Raw genomic sequence first — 17,771 nt, forward strand, 5'->3', positions numbered from 1 at the left:
TGGATACCAAGTGTCTGAAGCTTCTGAACTAACCTCCCATGTGGGACCTTGTCAAAGGCCTTACTAAAGTCCATGTAGACAACATCCACAGCCTTTCCTTCATCTACTTTCTTGGTAACCTCCTCGAAAAACTCTACAAGTTTCGTTAAACACGACCTACCACGCGCAAAGCCATGCTGACCATCCTTAATCAGCCCTTGGCTGTCCAAATAATTATATATCCGAGCTCTCAGAACACCTTCCAATAATTTACCTACTACTGACGTCAGGCTCACTGGCCTGTAATTACCTGGTTTACTTTTGGAACCTTTTTTAAACAACGGAACAACATGAGCTACCCTCCAATCGTCCGGCACCTCACTTTGAGGTGAGTGTGATATGTGAAGGATCCGCGTGCATGACAGTGTGTTGGCACAAGGCTCTGAAAGACCCTGCCTCACAAACACTTCTCCCTCCAGAATCATTCATTGACCAGCTGCTCCCTCTGCAGTGATAGAGGATGAGGTTGAGGGGGTCACAGGGAAAGGGGACTCGGAGGGAGAGGACAGTCTCAGATTCCTGAGTGGATGACCCAGGGGTGTCCAGCTGCCGCTCCTCTTCCCTTCGGGTGCCCAGGGTCCCCGGCCTGACTCCTTGAGGGGAAGGAGCACCTGGAGGGATGTCGAGGTGCCCTGTTTCCCTCCCTCGGTGCCACTGCAGGAACTCACCCATGGCTCCCGCGATAGAGCACAGGTCTGACTGTATCTCTGCATTCTATTGGACCAGTGTATCCATGGCGTCCGCCATCCTCCCCACAGAGACCTCCATACGCGCACATGTGGGCATCACTTCATCAGAGAGCAGGCGGGCACACTCCTCCGACTCACCAGCCACTCTGCTGAGGGCTTCCAACAGCTCTGTGAGATGTTCCCCTGCCTCCTGCTGATTCTCCAGGATGCTTTGGAGGGTCAAATCCAGGAGCTCATCATCTGGCTCGCATCACACAGATGCCTCTTCCCCAGCAGTCCACCGTGTGCCGGGGAGCTCACATGAACCTGCCTCCTCCTGCTGTGGACATGTGTCCGTGTAGTGACCACCAGATTGTGAACCCGAGCCTGCTCTAGATCTAGGTCCCACCGAGGTGTGTGTCTGTGCGCTGGTGGAGGGTGTGGGGCTGTGACGGGTCTTCCAGCTGCTTATTTCCAGCTCCTCAATGGAGGAGGTGTCCTCTTGGCTGGAGGTGAGGATGTGGGTGGAGCTGAGGGACTGTCTGGCTGAGGGTGTCGGTCACTTGGCAGAGCTCCCTGTGAACCAAAGTACAGATAATTAGTGCCTGGCAGCAGAGTCAGAAGCAGGAGAGAGAGAGAGAGCACTCACATTTGCATTGAGAGAGGGAGGATGTGGTGTAGGATTCTCTTGAGGGTGTGCACCACCAACTTCATTGTCACCACAGACATGGCCCATGTCCTCACCAGTCAGTGCGATGGCTCCTCAAAGTGAGTGAGGGGCCTAATGTGGGCCACACCACCCCTCGGTCAAGGACTTCTTCCTGCTGTTGTGAGCTGGCTTCTCCTGTATGGAAACAGATGGAGAGAGTGTGAGCAGGACACATGACACTGTGTGGAATGTTTGTGTGGAATGTTTGAGTGGAATGTTTATGTGGTGAGTGGAGCCAAGGACAGGATGAGGATACGAGCTCCAGAGGATATGAGCCTGATGGAGATGTGAGGGTGTGTGTGAGAGTTAGTGGTGTTGTCCCTTGAGGTGTGAGATCCCTGTGGGTGTGTGACGGGTTTGCGAGTGTGTGAGTCGAGGGTGATGAGAAGAGTGAGTTACCCTGGAGGAATGAATGAGACCATTCATCCTGTAGCAGCACTGGATGCTGTCCTCTTTGGCAGGGTGTTGGCGCTGAGCACTGCTGTCACCGCCTCCCAAGCCGGATTGGTGATGCTGCTGCCCATCCTGCGGCCAGAGCAGGGGTGGGGGGTAGTGGACATCGCAGTGATCCTTCAAGGCATCCAAAAGGCACCATTGAATCTGGGGGCTGCAGTCCTTTTGCCTTTGAGGGCCATCCTGTCTTCTTTCAGCAGCCCTGGGCTGGAAGCACTGAGAGATGTGCACACACCTGGACTGATGAAGCGGCGAATGAGAGCCCGCCCACTATGGAAATGGCGTATTTCCCAGAAATGTATAATTAATGCAGTGGGTTTGAGATGATACAGTGTGAAAAGCTGTGGGTTTGAGATGATACAGTATGAAAAGCTGTGGGTTTGAGATGACACAGTGTGAGAAGCTGTGGGTTTGGGATGATACAGTGTGAAAAGCTGTAGGTTTGAGATGATACAGCGTAAGAAGCTGTAGGTTTGAGATGATACAGTATGAAAAGCTGTGGGTTTGAGATGATACAGCGTGAGAAGCTGTGGGTTTGCGATGATACAGTATGAAAAGCTGTGGGTTTGAGATGATACAGCGTGAGAAGCTGTAGGTTTGAGATGATACAGTGAGAAAAGCTGTGGGTTTGAGATGATACAGTGTGAGAAGCTGTGGGTTTGGGATGATACAGTGTGAAAAGCTGTGGGTTTGGGATGATACAGTGTGAAAAGCTGTGGGTTTGAGATGATACAGCGTGAGAAGCTGTGGGTTTGGGATGATACAGTGTGAAAAGCTGTGGGTTTGAGATGATACAGTGTGAAAAGCTGTGGGTTTGGGATGATACAGTGTGAAAAGCTGTGGGTTTGTGATGATACAGTGTGAAAAGCTGTGGCTTTGAGATGATACAGTGTGAAAAGCTGTGGGTTTGGGATGATACAGTATGAAAAGCTGTGGGTTTGAGATGATACAGCGTGAGAAGCTGTGGGTTTGGGATGATACAGCGTAAGAAGCTATGGGTTTGAGATGATACAGTGTGAAAAGCTGTGGGTTTGAGATGACACAGCGTGAGAAGCTGTGGGTTTGGGATGATACAGCGTAAGAAGCTGTGGGTTTGAGATGATACAGTGTGAAAAGCTGTGGGTTTGAGATGACACAGCGTGAGAAGCTGTGGGTTTGAGATGATACAGTGTGAAAAGCTGTGGGTTTGAGATGATACAGTGTGAAAAGCTGTGGGTTTGAGATGATACAGCATAAGAAGCTGTGGGTTTGAGATGATACAGTGTGAAAAGCTGTGGGTTTGAGATGATACAGCGTAAGAAGCTGTGGGTTTGAGATGATACAGTGTGAAAAGCTGTGGGTTTGAGATGACACAGTGTGAGAAGCTGTGGGTTTGGGATGATACAGTGTGAAAAGCTGTGGGTTTGAGATGACACAGCGTGAGAAGCTGTGGGTTTGAGATGATACAGTGTGAAAAGCTGTGGGTTTGAGATGATACAGCGTGAGAAGCTGTGGGTTTGAGATGATACAGCGTGAGAAGCTGTGGGTTTGAGATGATACAGCGTGAGAAGCTGTGGGTTTGAGATGATACAGTGTGAAAAGCTGTGGGTTTGAGATGATACAGCGTGAGAAGCTGTGGGTTTGAGATGATACAGCGTGAGAAGCTGTGGGTTTGAGATGACACAGTGTGAAAAGCTGTGGGTTTGAGATGATACAGCGTGAGAAGCTGTGGGTTTAAGATGATACAGCGTAAGAAGCTGTGGGTTTGAGATGATACAGTGTGAAAAGCTGTGGGTTTGAGATGATACAGCGTGCGAAGCTGTGGGTTTGAGGTGATACAGTGTGAGAAGCTGTGGGTTTGAGATGATACAGTGTGAGAAGCTGTCATTGCGGTCGATGGTTAAAACGTGTTTTTACCTGAGATCACACTTGGAGCATAAATGGGACGATTCCGTCCTTTGAATATTTTTAAGGCAGAGCCAGATAGATTCTTGTAAGCAAGGGGGTGAAAGGTTATCGGGGGCAGGCAGGAGTGGGCATTTGAGGTTACAATCGGATCAGCCATGATTTTATTGAATGGCAGAGCAGGCTTGAGGGACCGAGTGGCCTACTCCTGCTCCTAATTCATGTTTGTTCATTTGTCTGGTCATATGGTCCATTTGTATGTTCGTACGACTTGTACTCCAGAAAGTAAAGGGATATGGGGTAGGGCAGGAAAATGCATTGAAGTGGATTATCAGCCATGGTCATATTTAATGGCAGAGCAGGCTCGATGGGCTGAATGGCCTACTCCTGCTCCTATGTCCCTAGAACTTGCTGCACCCCTAGCCAAGCTATTCCTGTACAACACTGGCTTCAACCCAGAAATGTGGAAAATTGCCCAGGTATGTCCTGTACACAAAAAGCAGGAAAAATCTAATCCAGCCAATTACCACCCCATCAGTTTACTTTCGATCTTCAGTAAAGTCATAGAGGGGGTCATCAGCAGTGCTGTCAAGCAGCACTTACACAGTGATAACCTGCTCACTGACGCCCAGTTTGGTTTCTGCCAGGGCCACTCAGCTCCTGACCTCATTACAGCCTTGGTTCAAACATGGATAAAAGAGCTGAACTCGCGAGGTGAGGTGGCATCAAGGCAGCATTTGACCGAGCGTGCCATCAAGGAGACCTAGCAAAACTGGAATCAATGGAAATCAGGGGGAAAACTATGCTGAATGGAGACATGCCTAACACAAAGGAAGATGGTTGTGGTTGTTGGAGGTCAGTCATCTCAGCTCCAGGACATCACTGCAGGAGTTCCTCAGGGTAGTGTCCTCGGCCCAACCATCTTCAGCTGCTTCATCAATGACCTTCCCTCCATCATAAGGTCAGAAGTAAGCATGTTCGCTGATGATTGCACAATGTTCAGCCCCATTCATGACTTCTCAAATACTGAAGCAGTCCATGTCCAAATACAGCAAGACCTGGACAATATCCAGGCTTGGGCTGACAAGTGGCAAGTAACATTCACATCACACAAGTGTCAGGCAATGACCATCTCCAACAAGAGAGAACCCAACCATCGCCCCTTGATGTTCAATGGCATTACCATCACTGAATCCTCTATTATTAATATCCTGGGGGATTACCATTAACCAGAAACTGAACTGGACTAGCCCCGTATAAATATTGTGGCTACAAGAACAGGTCAGAGGCTGGGAATCCTGCAGCGAGTCACTCACCTCCTGACTCCCCAAAGCCTGTCCACCATCTACAAGGTACAAGTCAGGAGTGTGATGGAATACTCCCCACTTACCTGGATGAGTGCAGCTCCCACAACACTCAAGAAGCTCAACACCGTCCAGGACAAAGCAGCCCGCTTGATTGGCACCCCATCTACAAACATTCACTTCCTCCACCTCCGATGCACAGTAGCAGCAGTGTGTGTACCATCTACAAGATGCACTGCAGGAATTCAACAAGGCACCTTAGACTTCACCTTCCAAACCCACATCTGCTGCCACCTAGAAGGACAAGGGCAGCCGATAGATGGGAACACCACTGCCTGGAAATTCCCCTCCAAGTCACTCACCATCCTGACTTGGAAATATATCGCCGTTCCTTCACTGTCGCCGAGTCAAAATCCTGGAACTCCCTCCCTAACAGCACTGTGGGTGTACCTACACCACATGGACTGCAGCGCTTCAAGAAGGCAGCTCACCACCACCTTCTCAAGGGCAACTAGGGATGGGCAATAAATGCTGGCCCAGCCAGCGAAGCCCACATCCCCTGAATGAATTAAAAAAATGTATGTCTGCACCAGCTCTTTTGAAGAGCAATGCAGTTAGCTGCACTCACCCTGTTCCCTCCCCATATCCTTGCAACGTTTTTCTCCCTCAAGTACTTAGCCAATGCTCCTTTAAATTGGGACATCAGGGCTTGGCCATGTTATTACATTACCTTAACTCATCAAGCTGCTTGAGACCTCCTTGCTGTAAGTGATATAACAGGAGTAATTACAGTAGCGTGATGGGTTGCCAGAAATGTTTTAAGTTGTTCGTACTACCTGTGCTTTCATTGTTAAGATAGTTGTGGAACTGTTGGTCAATTGTTTTACTTCCTACAAGTAATCTTTCAGGATCAGCTCCCATCAGTTCTTAAGGCAGGGTAAGCCATCATCTTTTGTCAGTTTTCTTTATATTTAGGCCCCCATCTATGAACCATTCAGCGAAACTCCTGTAATGCTGCATTTGCTGTTATGGACTGTCATAGCACAGAAAAATGCAAACGTAGGATTACATTAGATATATGGCACAGAAACAGGCCATTCGGCCCAGACAGCCATGCTAGTGTTTATGCTCCCTCCGAGCCTTCTCCCAGCTTTCCTCATCTAAATCCATCATCATAACTATTTATTCCCTTCTCCCTCAAATGCTTGTCTAGCTTCCCCTTAAGGGCATCTGTACTATTAACCTTAACCACTCCCTTGGTAATGAATTCCACATTCTCACCACTCTTTAGGTAAAGAACTTCCTTCTGAATTCCTGATTAGATTTTGTGATGAATATCTTTTATTGATTGCCTCCAATTACCGCTTTTCCCTGCAAGAGGAAACATTCTCTCTGTATCCATTCTATCAAAACCTTTCATACTGGATCACCCCTCAGCCTTCCTTTTATAAGAGAAGGGAGATCCAGCCTGTCAATCTTTTCCTGATAATAGAAACCCATAGATTTCTGGTATCCTCTTTATAAATTTTCTCTGCACCTTCTCCAGTGCCTCTATAATCTTTTCATAATATGGTGACCAGAACTGCATCAGTACTCTGCACGTAGTCAAATCAATATTCAACGCAGGTTTAGCACACCTCCCCTACTTTTCAATTCTGTCCCTTATAAAGAAATCCTAGTGTTTTGTTTGCCTTTTTATGGCCTTGCTAATCTGTGATGCAACTTCTAGTGACAAACATTTAGTAGAAAACGTGATGAGTATTTTGTTTAAATGTCTGTTTTAACTCAATTAAGTTGAGTACGATAGGCTTCCAGTATCAGGTTTGGAATGCCATAAGCCTACAACATATATTACCAGAAAGCAGCAGAATTGACCTTCACAGTGTCTTGGTGACTATCTTCAAGTGATGGCATTTCTTCTCAAACTCTTCCAGGGCCATGAGATTTCTCAGTCTCTGCAATCCAGGGGCTCTGACCATTAAGTATGATTCTTATGCTGCCTTCTGACCTTGAAAAATAACATTGTTTTAATGAATTCGATCCAGGAAGGTCACTATCAGGAAACTGGGGCCTGAATATTTTGATTGGCGGAGTTTCTCTTCGTGCCATCCGAAAGAGCCTGCCGAGTCTACCTGCCCTGCAGCCATTTCACACTCAAATGAGTGTTAAGTAGCTGCAGACGGGACCTCCGACCCTCACTCAGGAGGAAGTCCAACCTTAGAGAGCTGCCGGCCAATCAGATAGGTCGGCAGCTCCCTAGTCCCTGCAGTGGACAGAAAAGGAAATGTAGGAAGGTGACAGAGCCTAACTCTGGGGATTGGACAGGGAAGTAGATTTTTTGGGGCCCAGGGCAGGAAGGTTAGGGAAGGCCTGGGAGAGTAGGGGGTGTTGGTGGAAAGTGGGTGATTGGGGTGTTGGGGAAGAGGCTGGGGTGGGGAGGGAGATTCACCAGCTACTGGACCTTAAGGGGGTGGCACCCGAAATTAGAAGGGGGCTTCTGATGGAAGAGCCCCCCCCACCCCCCCACCCCGTGAACCTTCCCACCCAATGCCTGAGCCTGATCATTTTTGGGCTTCCCCCATACCCAGGAAATCCTCCTGCCAGCCTAGAAATTGAGGCTGGGTGGTAAACAGCCCTTAAGTGGCCAAATTGGGCTGTCCGAGGCCTCGACCACCCCAGCGTAAAATTGCTGTGAGGTCGGGGTGGGTGAAAACCCAGAGGGAAGCCCGTTCCTTCTATTTCACAATCCCCTCACTTCAAAACCAGCAGGCCAGGGAGCGTGAAGTTCAGGCCTGAGACTTGTGAACAGCGTCGAGTAGCCATTGCTTGAGTTTTATGAATCCTTTAATGTGCAGCTCTAATTATGGCCAGTTCTCAAAAATAGTTTTAAAGCAGTTAATTAGCTGTTTTTAAGTGTAAAAATAGCTATTGATACTGGCACACTCTAGCTATTCCGTTTCTAGCTCGTAAAATTACTGAATGCCTCTAGCACAAGTCTAGCTATAACTAAAAGATGCATCTGCCAAATTAATATTCACAATCTGCAACACACCAGCTTTAATATTTCTTTTTAAATGATGTAAGTATATACCTATTGTCTTCCTTCCTTTGTGTTTGCTTATATTTATCTGTGTGAGAGCACTCTGTTGTTTTTGCAAATGCATCTACTCTTACTTTCCTCTATGTCAATCTATTTCCTTTAGCTTTCCTTTGAATGCTCTTTTTAAGTCATTCAGCTTCTCCCAGACCTCCCACCATGTCCTCATTAACTCTGGCCATGATGTTCTGCCATGTTAATTGTCTCCTTTGTATTGTTGGAAGCCATCCCACACCACCAAAAGTGTGCTGCAGCCCCTTAATTACAATGGCAGCCAGTCACTCTCAGGGCTCGTCTGCAAAATCTGCCTTTCAGGTTTGGCATTAACCCATTTATCACAAGTGTCATTTTTTCCACAGTACGATGAATGATGTTTATATCTGTTAAGTAGCTTATCATGTTAAAGGATCATTTCTGGAGATGAATTATGCTTTGACTGTTCTTGCTCCTAATTGTGAAATTACTTTCAATTATATTATCTGCTTTTAAACCATTAACATTTCAATGATAAAAAGGTGTTATTTCATTTCTCTCAAACATACAAACACAAGTGTTTTGGAGGAAGTGCTATAAGATATTTGGAGTCAGAACTTTTCTGGTCATCATGCAAAACAACACTATAAATTTCCTTTGTAATATTTAATATTATTAGTTAATATTTCCTCTGGACCTCTCGCAAACTTGTAAATTCACCTTTTTGCAAAAAAATCACTTATGTCTTGCAGAGCTGTAGATGTACCCTTTAAAAATTTATGTCTGCCCTTATTTGGTTACCCATATAAACTCTTGCTTTAAGTATTAAGCTCCCACAGTTTTGTCACAGATGGAAGTGTAGGGATCTTAAAAAGAGTATAGCTATGACTCGATGGTTAGTAATAAGTCAGGGAAGTGAGATTATCACCTTTACATTAATAGTCAGCATCAGGGACAGGTTACCAGGAAATCATTTCTATGTCCTTTGGGGAGTGGACGCTCAGTTCCCTTGATAGTTCCTTCCTTCTTCACTGATGTATCCTTTCCTATCTATCTGGGTTTCACCTGATCCTTATACACTTTGTCTCCCTTTCAGATGTATACCATGCATCATTGTCAGAGAGGAATAGGCTCAAAGTCTTCGAAGCATTGAATTTTTACAGCACAAAAAGAGGCCATTCAGCCTGTTTTGTCTTTGCTGGGCCTCTGCAAGAGCAACTCAGCTAGTCTCACTGCCATCCCCACATCCAACAATCACCTCTTCCCCTACGTGCCCTGTAGCCTTGCAATTTTTTTCTCTTCAGGTTCTTATCCAATTCCCTTTTGAATGTCCCAGTTACACCTGCCTCTGCGGCACTCTCAGGCAGTAGATTCCAGGTTCTAACCACTTGCTGCATAAAAAAGTTTTTCCTCATGTCACAGTTGCCTTTTCATGCATGCAGCATGAACTCTAATTCAAAGAGGCTAGACCAAAGCTTTCTGTTCATGACCTGTCCAATCAGCTTGAGTTGAGCCATTTGCCTGATATTTCTTTCCCCTCAGTCATTAATCTACTTACTGATCAGTTCCTTCTTCCGTAGGCAGCTATTGACTGATAACCTCCTCACTGATTAAATCAAGCCTAGGTTGTTTCAAAGATTAAATCAGCCACAGATTCCTGCAAAAGTTGCATTATGTAATTTATGGCTTTCTGTTACACTGCTATTGACCTTATCGGTAAAATGAGTGGCATAAATGCACTCCAAACGCACTAATTTTATGCTGTGACTTTGAGTAACTGAAGTTTGCAGTAACTTGTAACTGATAATAATTTAAAATATATCTATTGAAACCGTGTATGTGCATTTTATGCCTGGATATCAAGTGTCGTGAAAGTATCTAAAGCTGGACATTGAATAGCTAATGTTTATCTGTCAAAGGGTCACGACACAAAGCTGAAAGAGCATCAAGATCGAAAAGATTAAAACCTGGAAAGTCAAAGCAAAAAGTAGTGGTTAATTGATGCTCAGATTGTAACATGGTGGGCAACTCTCCAGCCAAAGGGGTAGGGGAGAGGGAGGGGGTGGGAGAAGAGGAAGGGGAGATGAAAGAAGGGGAAGGGGGGATGAGAGAAGGGGAAGGGGGGATGAGAGAAGGGGAAGGGGGGATGAGAGAAGGGAAGGGGGGATGAGAGAAGGGAAGGGGGGATGAGAGAAGAAGGGGGGATGAGAGAAGGGGAAGGGGGGATGAGAGAAGGGAAGGGGAGATGAGAGAAGGGAAGGGGGGATGAGCGAAGGGGAAGGGGGGATGAGAGAAGGGGAAGGGGGGATGAGAGAAGGGGAAGGGGGGATGAGAGAAGGGGAAGGGGGGATGAGAGAAGGGGAAGGGGGGATGAGAGAAGGGAAGGAGGGATGAGAGAAGGGGAAGGGGGGATGAGAGAAGGGAAGGGGGGATGAGAGAAGGGAAGGAGGGATGAGAGAAGGGAAGGAGGGATGAGAGAAGGGGAAGGGGGGATGAGAGAAGGGAAGGGGGGATGAGAGAAGGGGAAGGGGGGATGAGAGAAGGGAAGGGGGGATGAGAGAAGGGAAGGGGGATGGGAGAAGGGAAGGGGGGATGAGAGAAGGGAAGGGGGATGGGAGAAGGGAAGGGGGGATGGGAGAAGGGGAAGGAGGGATGAGAGAAGAGGAAGGGGGGATGAGAGAAGGGAAGGGGAGATGAGAGAAGGGGAAGGGAGGATGGGAGAAGGGGAAGGGGGGATGAGAGAAGGGGAAGGGGGGATGGGAGAAGGGGAAGGGGGGATGAGGACTGGTATCTGGAGTCATGATGGCAGGAATCTAACCCTGCATGGCAGCAAGCATGGCCCTCATGACATCAGTCTGAACTTCTGCTCCAGCCCTGCGATGTTGAGTTTCCACCTTTGCTGTAATGGAAGTTGAGACGGCAGCCATCAGACGCTGCATTAGGGGTGAGTCCACAAGTGCTGTCAGAGTTGTCCACCACTTCCATGGTGGAAAGGATGGGCTCCAAACTATGCAGAACATCTTGTGCTGAGTAGGAGCTGTATTCCTCCATGCTCTTAGACAGCGACCGGAGGCTGTCTGGTATGCCAACCAATGGACCAAACATTCGGTGTGCATACCCTTCAGTAGTGTCTTGTAGGCCATCCATCAAGGTCCTCATCTGAGTCTCGCTCATGCCCAGTGACTGAACACATGTAGACTCCAACTCTATACTAACCTCTAAGATGGACACAGTGCCAGTAACTGAGCTGTTGATTAAGTTTCAGATTAAGTGATGGTGCTTTTCCATCAGAGGTCATGGGGTGAATTTTAAGGGCAGGCATATCACTCACCCCCACCCCACACCCCCCACTCCCCCACCCCAATAGCAAAGTTGATCGCAAACCAACCTACTTTAAAACAGGCCACCCTACTGCGATATTATGCTACAGGTGGCTTTAACAAGCAGAGAATGGGACTTCCATCTCTTAGTGAATGTAAGTCCTGCCCTCAAGACCTGCTGGTTAATCTGATTAGCCAGCAGCTTTTGTGGTCCCAGCAATATCAGAACTCAGTGGTGGGCACTCCTGGGACAGCAAGACCTCCCACGAAGAAATCAGCATAGCTTCTGGAGTGAGGTGAGTCTGGGCGTTCTGGGCAGGGAGGGATTGGACACCCTAGGGAAGGATAGGAGGGGTTGTTGGATTTTGGAGGTCACAGGAGGAGGCACAAAGCGGGGTGCAATCCAAATTATAGCTCATCCAGTACAAATGGTTAACAATTTTGTGCATGTTCAACAAATAATTTGTTAGCTTGTAATTGTGGGTTGAAGTGCCACAACACATTGGAACACAATCCAGGCAAGTACTTCAGTGAAGATTTAAGATCATGCTACATTGTCAGAGATACCACCTTTTCCTCGAAATGTTAGATCAAGGTTCAGCCTGCTGTAAATAATTCCTTAACATTACTCAGGGGAGAGCATGGAGATCTTCTGGATACCTGGCTAATATTCTACCCTCAGCCAATACCAGAATATCAATGTTCCAGGCATTTATTTACTGTTGATGGCATTTTGCCGTACACAATTCAGCTATCCTGTTCTCCTATAAAACAACAATGAGTGTACTTCATTAACCTGGGTTTGTTGCAGAATGTCCCTGTGTACCATCTACAAGATGCACTGCAGGAACTCACCAAGGCTCTTAAGACAGCATCTTCCAAACCTACGACCTTTACCATCTAGAAGGACAAGGGCAGCAGATAGATGGGAACACCACCAACTGGAAGTTTCCCTCCAAGCCACTCACCATCCTGACTTGGAAATATATCACCATGCCTTCACTGTGGCTGGATCAAAATCCTGGAACTCCCTCCCTAACAGCACCATGGGTGTACCTACACCACATGGACTGCAGCAGCTCAAGAAGGCAGCTCACCACCACCTACTCAAGGGCAATTAGGGATGGGCAATAAATGCTGGCCTAGCCAGTGAAGCCCACATCACATGAATGAACAAAGAAAGAAATTTAAAATGTTCAACAAACTCTGTGCTCCTTTTTGTTATGGAGCATCGAGGTAAGAATATGCTAGTATGCACCATTATTACTGAAATCATATCAGAAGAATTCCGATACCTGAAGGCGGTTTCTATTTGTTTCAGTTTTGTTTTGAAGGTGGGATAATAAAACAAGTATAACCGGCCCGAGGGCTGAGTCTGAAATGGAGGAGAGAGACTGAGGTTGGACTCTTGACTAATACAGGCACAATATCACATGCACATGTTAATTCAAATATAGAGTTTTGGGTGTGAGATTATGAAGAAATTTAGCAATTAAATTGGGCAGTGATGCAAAATAGCCGCCATATCCTAGCTGTTAAAAACCCAGTAATTTTAAATTATCACCTTTACTACACAGTAAATCAAAATCCTTATTCAAGCCTTTAATTATAGATCAGCACCATAGTGCTCAAACTACCACTGTTACTTCACACCCATCTCCCTACATAGATGCAGTATTGGTCACAATAGTCTCATTAACATTGCTTGTTGCTCTGAATTCCAAATGATTGCCACAGGGCTGGGAATTGAGGTTACATTATCTCCATCTTTTTATAAACTCCCCTTGTGAAATGGGATTAAGTAGCATCTTTTACTGTCTTTAGCTTCAATACTCAAAAAAAGCCAGTAATGTGGTATATAAATAGATAAAATGCTATGTCATCACTATTTCCAACATAATGAATCTCATCTCTACAAAAGGTACAAACAGAACGAGATGTGACATATAGCCAATAGGTTGAAATATGACCCTTCATGGAGGAAAAATGAATGTGGGCCTAGCACAGCAATTTTTAAAGAAAAATCTGTTGCTGACCTTTTTTCTAGGGAGGTGTGTTGAAAAATTAAATTGCACAAATTTAGAGATTTTGCCATGCAATATGACATTTTTGCTATAATGTAGTATAGTAAAATTACACATTCAGAACTATTGCCTGTTTCTAGCACTGTGATAATGATTCCAACGCAAACTGGAGGAACAACACCTCATCTTCCAACTAGGCACTTTACAGCCTTCCGGACTGAATATTGAATTCAACAACTTTAGGTCTTGAGCTCCCTCCCCCATCCCCACCCCCTTTCTGTTTCCCCCTTCCTTTTTTTTTCCAATAAATTATATAGATTTTTCTTTTCCCACCTATTTCCATTATTTTTAAATATTTTAAAATCTTTTATGCTCTCCCCACCCCCACTAGAGCTATACCTTGAGTGCCCTACCATCCATTCTTAATTAGCACATTCGTTTAGATAATATCACCAGCTTTAACACCTATGTGTTCTTTTGCTCTATTGTTGTTGACATCTTTTGATGATCTGCTTCTATCACTGCTTGTTTGTCCCTACAACCAAACCAACCCCCCTCCACCTCTCTCTCTCTCTCTCTCCGCCCCCCACCCCCCCACACACCTTAAAACAGCTTATATTTCAACTCTTTCTTGGACTCGAACTCAAGTTCTGTCGAAGGGTCATGAGGACTCGAAACGTCAACTCTTTTCTTCTCCGCCGATGCTGCCAGACCTGCTGAGTTTTTCCAGGTAATTCTGTTTTTGTTTTGGATTTCCAGCATCCGCAGTTTTTTTGTTTTTATTATAATGATTTACCTGTTCATTATGGTGAAGTAATTCTCAGCACCAATTACTTCACAACTTTTATTTATTCTTTCTTGTGATGCATTTTGGGCCAGCATTTATTGTGCATCCCTAATTGCCCTTGAGAAAGAATAATAGCAATCATTGGCCAAGTAGCCTGTCAGTCAGGATGGTCTACATACCTGATTGGCTCCTTTGGACATTGACCATCCTGAATGACAGGCTACTCGCCCAATGAGCCCAGGCCCCAAAAGAGCCCTGGGGGCCGCAGCGATTAGCACTGAATGTATCCCCCATCTCCTGGGCCTTGGTGGTGAGCTGCCTTCTTGAACCACTGCAGTGTATGTATTGTAGGAATACCCAAAGAGCTGTTAGTAAGGGAGTTCCAGGATTTTGACCTAGTGACAGTGAAGGAACGGCGATATAGTCACGAGTCAGGATGGCATGCAGTTTGGAGGAGAACTTGAAGTTGGTGGTGTCCCCATGAATCTGCTGCCCTTGTCCTTCAAGGTGGTGGAGGTCGTGGGTTTGGAAGATGCTGTCGAAGGAGCCTTGGTGAGCTCATGCAGTGCATCTTGTAGATGGTACACACTGCTGCTACTGTGCGGTGGTGGTGGAGAGAGTGAATGTTTAGGATGGTGGTCATCAACCAAGTGGGTTGCTTTGTCCTGGATGGTGTTGATCTTCTTGAGTGTTGTGGGAACTGCACTCACCCAGGCAAGTGGAGGCTGTTCCATCACACTCCTGACTTATGCTTTGTAGATGGTGGACAGAATTTAGGGAGTCAGGAGGTGAGTTACTCACCTCAGAATTCCCAGCCTCAGACCTAGCCACAGTACTTATATTGCTAGTCCAGTTCAGTTTCTGGTCAATGATGATTAGTGTGGGATTCAGCGATGGGAATGCCATTGAATGTCAAGGGGAGATGGTTAGATTCTCTCTTGTTGGAGATGATTATTGACTAACACTTGTGCGATGTGAATTTTACTTGCCATGTATCAGCCCAAGCCTGGATATTGTCCAGGTCTTGCTGCATATGGACACAGACTGCTTCAGTATCCGCGGAGTCGCGAATGGTGCTGAACATTGTACAATCATCAGCGAAATCATCATCTTGAGGGGAAGGTCCCTGGGCCACAGGAAACATCACCGAAGCACTGCAAGGATTTAGAGAGGAGGTTGGGAAGAGGGGAATATCCTTTGCAGATGGAAGTGGTGGAGAGTGGGTCTGGCCAGGGAGGTAAATTAAAATGCAGAGACATAGCAAGCCTGGCACATACCTTGAGCTCAACTCCTACATGCTGCAGCAGACAACTCTGAAATAAGTCCAATCCAACCACCAAACAGAAGATAGCACAGCAGCACACAATGAGACAAATCCAACTCAGGCAAGTCCAGTCACAAGGAATGAGACAAGGCGTGTTCTATGGGGCCATCAATTGCTGCTGTTCAGACGACAGCAATCATTGGCCAAGTAACCTGTCAATCCTACTTCTGATCTTATAGAAGGAAGGTCATTGGTGAAGCAGCTGAAGATGGTTGGGCCTAGGATACGGTCTTGAGGAATTCCTGCAGTGATGTCCTGGAGCTGAGATAACTGACCTCCAATGACCACAACCATCTTCCTTTGTGCTAGGTATGACTCCAACCAGCGGAGAGTTTTCCCCCTGATTCCCATTGACTCCAGTTTCGCTAGGGCTCCCTGATACCACACTCGGTCAAATGCTGCCTTGATGTCAAGGGCAGTCACTCTCACTTCACTTTGAGTTCAGCTCTTTTGTCCATGTTTAGACCAAGGCTGTACTGAGGTCAGGAGCTGAGTGGCCCCGTTGAACCCAAACTGAGAGTCAGTGAGCAGGTTAATGCTGAGTAAGTGCCACTTGATAGCACTGACGACGACACCTTCCATCACTTTTCTGATGTTCGAGAGTAGACTGATGGGGCAGTGATTGGCTGGGTTGGATTTGTCCTGTTTTTTTATGGACAGGACATACCTGGGCAATTTTCCACATAGCTAGCTAGACGCCAGTGTTGTAGCTGCACTGGAACAGCTTGGCTAGTGGGATGGCTAGTTCTGGAGCACAAGTCTTCAGTACTATTGCCGGAATATTGTCAGGGCCCAAAGCCTTTGCAGTATCCAGTGCCTTCAGCCGTTTCTTAATACCACATGGAGTGAATCAAATTGGCTGAAGACTGGCATCTGTGATGCTGGGGACCTCCAGAGGAGGCCGTGATGGGTCATCCACTTGGCACTTCTGGCTGAAGATTGTTGCAAATGCTTCACCCTTTTCTTTTACACTGATGTGCTGGGCTCCTCCATCATTGAGGATGAGGATATTTGTGAAGCCTCCTCCTCCTCTTGTTAGTTGTTTAATTGTCCACCAATATTCATGAGTGAATGTGGCAGGACTGCAGAGCTTAGATCTGATCCATTGGTTGTGGCGTTGCTTAGCTCTGTCTATCACTTGCTGCTTCCGCTGTTTGGCACGTAAGTAGTCCTGTGTTATAGCTTCACCAGGTTGACACCTCATGTTTAGGTATGCCTGGTGTTGATCATGACATGCCCTCCTGCACTCTTCATTGAACCAGGGTTATGTCCAGCTTGATGGTAATGGTAGAATGGGAGAATGTGCCAGGCCATGAGGTTACAGATTGTGGTTGAATACTATTCTGCTGCTGCTGATGGCCCACAGCACCTCCTTGGTACCCAGTTTTGAGTTGCTAGATATGTTTGAAATCTATCCCATTTATCACGGTGGTAGTGCCACACAACACGATGGAGGGTATGATCAATATGAAGATGGGACTTCACCTCCACAAAGATTGTGCAGTTTTCACTCCTACCGATACTGTCATGGACAGATGCATTTGTGACACATAGATTGGTGAGGACAAAGTCAAATCAGTTTTTCCCTCCTGTTGGTTCCCTCACCACCAGCAGTATACCCAGTAAAGCAGCTAAATCCTTTGGGACTCAGCCAGCTCACTCTGTGGTGGTACCACTGAGCCATTCTTGGTGATGGATATTGAAGCCCCCAACCAAAGTACATTCTGTGTGATTGCTGTCCTCAGTGCTCCCTGCAAGTGATGTTCAACATGGAGGAGTGCTGATTCATCAGCTGAGGGAGGCCGGAAGGTGGTTACCAGCAGGAGATTTCCTTGCCCACCACTATCCCCTCCCCATCCCCATCAACACAGGAATAGTGCATGGAAAGAGTTAAAGTTGGTGAATGGCCTTATCAGCCCAAAGCAGATCGATTTAAGAACGTGAGAACATAAGAACTTGGAGCAGGAGTAGGCAATTCAGCCCCTCGAGCCTGCCCCACCATTCAATACGATCATGGTTGATCTCATTTCGGCCTCAACTCCAATTTCCCGCCCTCTCCCCATAACCTTTCAACCCGTTACTAATTAAAAATCTGTCTATCTCCTCCTTAAATTTATTCAGCGTCCCTGCATCCACTGCACTCTGAGGTAGTGAATTCCACAGATTCACGACCCTTTGAGAAAAGAAAT

Source organism: Carcharodon carcharias, chromosome 5, assembly GCF_017639515.1.
Source record: "Carcharodon carcharias isolate sCarCar2 chromosome 5, sCarCar2.pri, whole genome shotgun sequence".
Taxonomy (NCBI): Eukaryota; Metazoa; Chordata; class Chondrichthyes; order Lamniformes; family Lamnidae; genus Carcharodon; species Carcharodon carcharias.